The following is an 8,617-nucleotide window of genomic DNA, read 5'->3' as shown; positions in this document are numbered from 1 at the left end:
TCGAAGAAACTATGTGCATTAAATACATGAACACAAGCGCACGAGTGCAGGCACGTGCATGCGCACGACACAACATATGAATTAGTGCTAGCATTTTTTTCACAGCCTTCATATTTTCTAACAGACGGAGAACAACACTAGGTTGGTTCAAAAGGTATCTCATGTTTGAGCCCACGTGACCCTTCACCCCCCCCCCCCCCCCATAACGCTCTCTTTCTCTCTCTCTCTCTCTCTCTCTCTCTCTCTCTCTCTCTCTCTCTCTCTCTCACACACACACACACACACATGATCCCCTCCCTGTTCCCGTGCAGCTCCCCAACTTTCAGGCTATGAAATGTACATCACACCTCCGATCTGAGGGAATCTCACCCAAATCCTTCCTTTGAATTATTGAAGAGGACCAAGCAAGCTTGACTCTGATTATCCTCCAATCAATATCGCCTCGCCTCTCCTCCTATAACATCAAATGCCTCCGACGATCAATCTGGCCAATCAGAGGAGCCAGTGCAGCCAGAAATGCAGAGTGTATTGTTCTGCGCTGTTTACACTGACACTGCTTGCCGTGTATAATAGGTGTGCTTATGCTCAGGAGAGATGTGATTGCTGATTGACGCTCCTGTGTGTATTTTTGCTGTCTGGTATGAGAATGGCACCTGTTTGTTTTGTTCTTGTTGTTAGCAGCACTATCAAGTTTTTGAAGTGTGTTCTGCATGGGAACATTCTGTGCTTTGAGAGTAACAGAAGGAGAAGGTAAAAGTTTGTACAAAAAGAGAGTGCTAAAATCTTTTTACATTTCATAAAAGTGTTCAAGTTTGAATCTGGGAATTGTGTAATGCGGACATTTGTCGTACAAAGCTGGAGAAAGCTGAGTGGAGCACTAATGCAAGTCGGTTCATTTCACTCCCAAGAAGCAGTTCTTTCTCGAAGACCACGAGCGTAAGTGACCTATAACAATTTTCTTTGTCAATTACATGCTGAAAGGTAAAGGTAAATCAACACCTAACAACCTTTTTACAATGAGCAGAATGAATACAAACATATGCCTGCAACCCTACAATTATACAAGGCGCGCGCGCGCGCACACACACACACACACACACACACACACACACACACACACACACACACACACACACACATACACACACAGTCTCCCTGCTCTCAGGCCCATATAATGATTGCAGGAGGCGCTGCTCTATTATTTGCGAGATGGAACGGTTGATCTGTGATTGTTGTCTGCCTGTGCTGAAAAGCTGTTGGTTCCTCCTCAAGAAGCTGTCGGGCCAAAGTGCCTTTTCTCCTGAACACACAAGTTCCAACACTCAATCTGCACTGATAATTGTGTCGTTACACAGATTACATGGAAATGGCCTCGCATGAAAAAGCCAACACAGACAGAGGTATTCTCTTTGCAGTTCGGCACCGCACACAGCCTTCTTCATGTGTGGATGTTGAGTCCGTTGACTCAAAGGTAGAGCTTGTGCCTTCACCATCAGTCTATATGTTGTAGAATTGACCAGTAGTATCACACTGGACCAAACACTAATTATTTTATGATCGCGCACACACAAATACCTACACTAGACAGGTCTGCTGCATCTCTCCACACAGGCATTCTGCAGTGGGATGGATGTATCAGCAGGGACCAGATGATGGCACTCTTCTCTCTGTACCAGACTGCTGGATGCCCCCACCACGTGCTCTGACTGCATGATGTAGCTGGCCTCATTTTAATGATTTAAATCACTTGAGGTCCGCCGCCACACATTTTAGAGGCTTGACTGAATTTATCCTCGTTGATAGAGATCAGTGCCCTCAGCCCTGGACGTTGCCAGACTACAGTAGAGGGAGAGACCTCTCCGACTGACATGATTGGATACAGCTCTCCGCTCTGATTTTACTTTTGATCCTGCCGCTCTGACTCTGGCCCTGGGGACAGATGAGTGGAACGGAGCAGTGGAGATAGAGCAGAATGCCACGCACTCCTTTCTATCTCACTGGTCAGCCTTTTATACAGATGCAGGTCTAGAATGACTACTGTTAAAATGTAGACTCATGTTCCCTCATGTTAATATCAGGAATTTTTATGCTCTACATAACATGCTGTACCCATGCACATGTGAAGTACGGTTACTTTCTGCAATTAAACAAGCATTAAAACAGATTACTGCAGCTTGAAGTGCAAAATGTAATGCACCGATAACCTATAACGTAAGGATTCTGCCTATGGTAATTGTCAGGTCAGAGGCACATGCTTCATGTGTGCAAGTATGAGCATCAGTTGATGATTATAGAGAAAGAGATAACCACAATGCATTGTTGCAAGCAATTGCTCAGCGCTTGAAAAAGGTGGTTTTCTGTTTCTGCAGTTGAGGTAGGTAGAAACATGCACACGTGTGTTAGGTACTCCTGTTCAACAGCAGGGCACAGCGAGGTGGAGGGGGAGGACGAGATGATACAAGTGTAACCTCTATAGAGGAGTGTTAGGAGCTATCACCATACATAGGATCAAACAGCCCACATACATAAACACAATCCTGCGCAGTGAACAACAGGTCATCCTCAAAATATCGCTTTTAGCCTTTGCACCCTACTTATTACTGAAAATAAAAGCAGATTTTATGACTACTAACACACGCATACCACCCTACAAGTGTGACCAGCCATATTGCTGCAAAGCCAATGATTCTTCCCGGTGGCCCCCTCCGTGTGATTGGGCATGCTCAGTTAATTCCTTCTCTTGACCTAGAGCCCGATGCACTATTGATTAGCCGGATGGCAGGGTTTGTGTTTGTGTGTGTGTGTGTGTGTGTGTGTGTGTGTGTGTGTGTGTGTGTGTGTGTGTGCGCGTGTGTGCGCGTGTGTTTGAGCGTGTGCCTGTAATGATGTGTTGTTGAGCCACGGGGGGCACGGCGAGGCTAGCAGCATGGCGACAGAGGGCAGGGTGCTGCGCCAAGGTCAAATGAAGGACGTCGGCGAGTGCTGCAGAATTAGAGCTGGGAGCCCGAGCCTGCCTGCGCGAGGGCCGGGCTGCAGAGGGAGAGCAAAAAATAGCTCAGCTGAGGGAGACAGAGAGACAGAGCACATAAATAACAGGGCTAAGATTTCACTGTTCTCTTCATACTCTGTCACCTTTGCTTCACAGGTAGCAACGCTGTGACGAGTAACCACAAATTTGTGTTGCCTGAAAGCGTCTCACCGGCGGTCTGACATGAGGGATTTGGAGCACTTTCTGAGAAAGGCCTTCAGTGATCCCACCACACAAAAAAAATATCAAAGAGGGGTTTTCATATCATTGTATCATTATTATTGATGTATTAACATCTACACCATCTTTCGTGTTGTAGCTGACGGAGGTGGAGCACACACGCTAATTTTTAACGACATGATGCATCATATTTTACAAGCTGATGATGTTTTCTATATAAAGTAACTGTCCAATAAATCTAGTACATTAGGAGTATAATGTTTACACCAAAAATATAGTGGAAAAGACGTATAAAATAGATTAAATGAAGTATCTCAAAACTACACTTTGAACAAAAGTGCCCTGTTACATTTATTGATGGCTTGTGTATAAAAACACAGTATAAATCTCTGAGTTTGACAAGTTGCTGAACTCTAATCAAAATATTCTGAAACAGTTACAGTATTAGTATCAGTAATGCAAATATTTTCACTGACTTAATGTAACATTGTAGTTAACACTCCTTTGCTAGGATGTGTGAGTGAATCGGTAACCTGTATGGTCACACATTGTCATACTTTACACAGTTTCAACGCTCCAACTTTTTTCAGTTATGTCATTTTTTACCTCCCTGCTTTGTTGTTCCCAATCTTGCTTTTTATTCATACAGTGTCATCTATCATGGGAAATGTGGCCCGTATTGTGTAATTAAACGATCAATAGCTCTGTAATAGTGAGGGATGTGTGTGGGCCCAAACTCCAGCTACCATGACTGATTGAGATCTGTTGTCTTAGATGTGTGGATCTGAGTTGTGTCCTCTGTGGGTCTAGAGGCTGACGACACTCAGCAGAAAGTCCTTTGCAGGAAACACCAGGGAGCCATATGGTGTGACAACTTCTGCAGAAAGTTGAGGAACACAAGCAATTATAATGCAGAATGTGAGATATATTTTCAATTTGACCACTTAAATGACTTTTTGCTATTTCAATAAAAACGGCTGTAATTGGAAGCACAGTTCATTCTATTATAGTTTCATTATTTCAGAAGATATACAGGTAAGGGCTTGGTGACTTTATTGTCGAGGCTACACTGGCACCACAACTAAAAACACCTTTGAATGCACATCAGAAGGTTTTATCAAATTATATATAATTTATAATGCAAAGTGTAACATTATTCAGATTCAGTCATTTCATTTGAACAAATGTAAACATTCTATAAGTTTACCTATTATTTGATTAGAGACATATTAACTCAATTAAGCTGCTTTTAAATGAAAGTTATAACACAAAGTTACATAGGATCTGGTAAAGTTTACATATCTCCCTACTGCTGGAATAATAACAGGCTGTTCCTGGACAGCTGTTTGGGTGTTACAGTGTGTACTGAACCAGTGAAATTTCGATTCAGCTGTTAAAAGCCAATGGTGGGGTAGTTTTGAAAATGCCATATATCATTTCTTATCTCACATCACAACAATTAAAAACTGTCTGGAAGGTAAAACGCAATGAATCAAACCTGGACTCTAAGGGTTTCCATAGTAACATCTATAATTATGGTAATTAGACCGTTGTGAACAATCTAGTCCATCAAAATTAAGAAAATATGCACAGAGACCTAAACGTGCTCTGTTGAGAAAATGTAGAAACAACTGTGTTCCTGACATTAAAAGCAAAATGAAAACTTTTGGCCCCTTCAGGCGTAATGACATTTATTAGAATATAAGAATGAAGCTCTCCATCCAATTCTAAAGTAGGAGGAAAAATACAGTGGGAAGGATAATTATGATAAACATTCCTCCTCATTTGCATGTGTATACCATGGAGTTTGAGATACAGTATACACTCTTTGTCATATTCTTTGTTCCTCTATTCTCTTTGTCTGCAGTGAAGTGACAATAAAGACACTGGACAATGTTAACGACATCTTCAGTTAGTGTTACTCCTGGTGTTTTCTCTAAATGCATAGCACAAGAAATCTGTTCAAAATGTGTGTATGTGTGGTGGTGCAAAGTAATTCTGAGTTGCACTTTTGGACACTTCTGCTTTGCATGTTGTAAGTTTCTTCTACTTATAATGTGTATTTTCCCGCACTTATCTTAGAGATATAGTTTTGAGCTACTTTTTACTTTTCATTTGAAAAAACTTATAATGAAGCTTATGAAATACTACAAATTGTTAAAGATTAAACCAGTGGCCTATTTGTCTTATGGTTTTATTTTTAAAGTTAGAGGCCAAAAGAAGTAAACATATTTTACATCTTATATCTTACTCAAAAAGGCAAAGATTACAGAAAGGTTGGAGAAAAAAAAAGAAGAAAATCACAAAGTTGTGTAGGAAAACAATATTGTTTCCTAACCCATTCATCATATCATGACCCCTCATATTCATCTGGTGCCCTGTTGGAGGGCCCCAGCACCTCGTGGTCACAATCACTGGACTAAACCCAACTGTATTTAAGGTAGGTAGCTTGTAGTAGGAAGCTTTGCCTATAAAAAAAACAGTGCAGCTAATAATAGTAAATAATAGACATTAATAATACGAAACAGACATTAAATGCTTAGGTAGTGCAATATACTGATAATGTAATAATAAGATATTACTCACACTTCTACTAAGAGTTTGAATGCAGAAATTTTTTTTTGTAGGGGAATATTTAGAGCCTTTTTACATTGTTGTCTTGGAGCTTTTACTTAAGTAAAGATTATGAGTACATTTTCCCATCACTGGCAATGTGGTTGACCTTTTAAATAGTACGCTTTTCTTTCTTGCATTTGGCAATCAGGCCAATTATGTTTGAATTCAAATAACTCACGCAGAAAGCCTTCACTTCGAATCAATGCACAGCTCATACGGGATGTTAAAGTGAACATTGGCAGCTCCTCTAAAGATTTATGTTGCTACTCGAAAAGCTGAGCTTTCAAAAAAATGTCAAAGGTCAGCAGTATTACGTCAAGGAGAGGCGTCGCCTGTCACACTCGCCCTGTACACCCTGACCTCGGGGGTCAGACCATCCACAGCAGGTCACCGGGTTCTTGGTCACAGAGGTCTGCCGGACTCCGTACAAGACATGAACTACAACCACTGTATGACAGGAAAACATGGCCGATGTGTAAAGATTAACCTCTGACTTAACATCCTGTCAAGTGCTCCACCTTAGCAAAGTCTAAGAATTACAGTAGCTGTGATATATGGCTGCACAGAAGACATGCAAGGGCTCGGTGTGCTACAATCAATGCTGGTCACTCGGCTTTTGATCTACTGCGATACAATTTGAGCTGTTGATGTTCTAACCCTTTAAAAAAAAAGTCTTCTTCCCAGATTTCAGACTCCTCTTCACTCTCACTACTAATAACATTGATTCCCCTTCATCATACATCTTCAATGTAAATTGTCCACTGTGGATCTTCAATTGATTGAGCCAGATGACAAGGGAAATGTTAGCATGGTAACAGTGAAGCCATTGATTTGTGAAGTGATAGGTAAAAAGCATTTATCATCTTGGAGCACCCATGATAATTAATTGATATTGATTGAAGCGAGCTGTGAATGCTGATAGTGAGCAAGCGACTGAGAGGCAGGAGAGAAATGACGATCCGCCATTCACACTGCTCTCATGTACAGAGTGTCCTCAGAAGTGTAATGCTCCTCTTCACTGCATTCAAGAAGTAAAGGAGATAGATATGTAGATACCCTGTGTAATTGAAGTCCATTATCATAATGCACTTTACCTTGTGTATTATTCATATTCAAATGGACAGGTTGGAGCTGAAAATATCTCACAACCCTCACCCTTGATTGCAGATTGAGAGTTTGAGAATGGCAACCACTGATTCAAATTACGCATGTGAAGAGGCAGGATGAGGACTTGTCTACTGTCTCCATATCTAGAAGTTGATGCAATTTAAACATCAAATTATTAAGTTCAATATTTGATGTTTCCACTATTGCTGTTAAGAGCGGGATATGAGATCCACTTGTGCCTGATTATAAAATGGAGATTTCACTATGCACACGAACTCTCCTTTATTATCTGTGCAGACCCGTTGCTAACAGGCAAGTCATTTCAATGATGAGAAGACAGAATTTGCAAGAACAGCCATTAGCTTCATTAAAGTTGAGAGAATAATGTGGCTCTTGGAGTAAGACGTCTTCCTTTTAGGACACGTCGTGCTCCACACAAGCTCCACCTGGCTGGTTTTAGGGGAAACCTTTTCTCTTTGCAACTGCACACTTCTTCGAGCACTTTCTCATCGAGAGGTTACAGACGACTTGGATAAAAGAAGTTTTGTAATTCCTCTATGATTGTCACTTTCTTTCTAGCACTCCAGAACCTCCGCAGATCACTAAATCATTTCTAGGAGCCAAAGGTGGCCACACAAAGGGGACCTAAACTTTGTGATCCCGAGAGCCCAGGCACACCTCTTCGTTATATTTATTTCTCTGGGAAATATCAAGAAGCTTGAACCTTGCTCTCACTGACCCTCGTTGCACCGCAATCACACCCTGCAAAGCTCCCTGTAATTACGAGCACCATCTCCTATTCATCAGTGGACAGAAGGAAAAAGCCTGTGGACATGGTGGACTTCTGTACCCGGCTGGAAAGCTCGAATATAAGTAGTGTGCTGATTTCTTTTCCAATTAAATATCAAGAAAAGGTCAGTGACAGAAAACAATATGTTAGCGTGAAACAAAGTAAACATACTCTAACAATGAGGAGAATTATTTAACATTTCAGTTTACTTTTTCCACGTTTTTGGAAAAATATCTTGTCTTGTTGAGTCAGATGAAAATTGGTACAACTCTTCCATTTCAATATCTAACTCTTGGCATGACAGTGAATATCCACATTCCCCAAAATGTAAAATTGGTCCATTTACCAAATACTCTTACCTTATTGTATTTTCAATATTTCAGGAGTCCTCTAACAACGGCATCTGAAGGACAAGAACATTTTTATTGATATTCAGCTATTTGTCCTAAAACTCAGTTAAACTCACTCAGTTTTAAAGATAGAATAAAGAGGTTTGAATAAATATTGCAGCTCCACAATGATAATGTTTCAGAGACAAAAAGCCACTCATGCAGTTAAGATGTACTCTGCAGTTTGGAATAAAAGATGGGCACCATGGACAGACGTCAATAGAAAAACTCATGTAAAACCTACAATGTCAAGGAGAGTAAAGGAGCTTCAGATACAGACAAAAGAGAGGAGGGAGGAGAAAATGAAAGAGTGAAAGATGAGGGAGGAATGAAGAGAGGAAAAACATTTCTTCACATGTTTTTCTGTGATTTGCTGAAATTTACTATCCTCTCTCTTCTTTCCCAGCTTCCATAATTCTCAGCACTGAACCAACCACCCTGTTCATCTTCGAACTCCATTGTTTCTTAGCACGGGTGGAAGGTGAGGAGGTGGTGTGCTTCGTTCAC

Source organism: Embiotoca jacksoni, unplaced genomic scaffold (assembly GCF_022577435.1).
Source record: "Embiotoca jacksoni isolate LCO1_2020_lvr unplaced genomic scaffold, fEmbJac1.0.p SCAF_17, whole genome shotgun sequence".
In the NCBI taxonomy this organism is placed as follows: domain Eukaryota; kingdom Metazoa; phylum Chordata; class Actinopteri; family Embiotocidae; genus Embiotoca; species Embiotoca jacksoni.
This window is presented reverse-complemented; position numbering follows the sequence as displayed.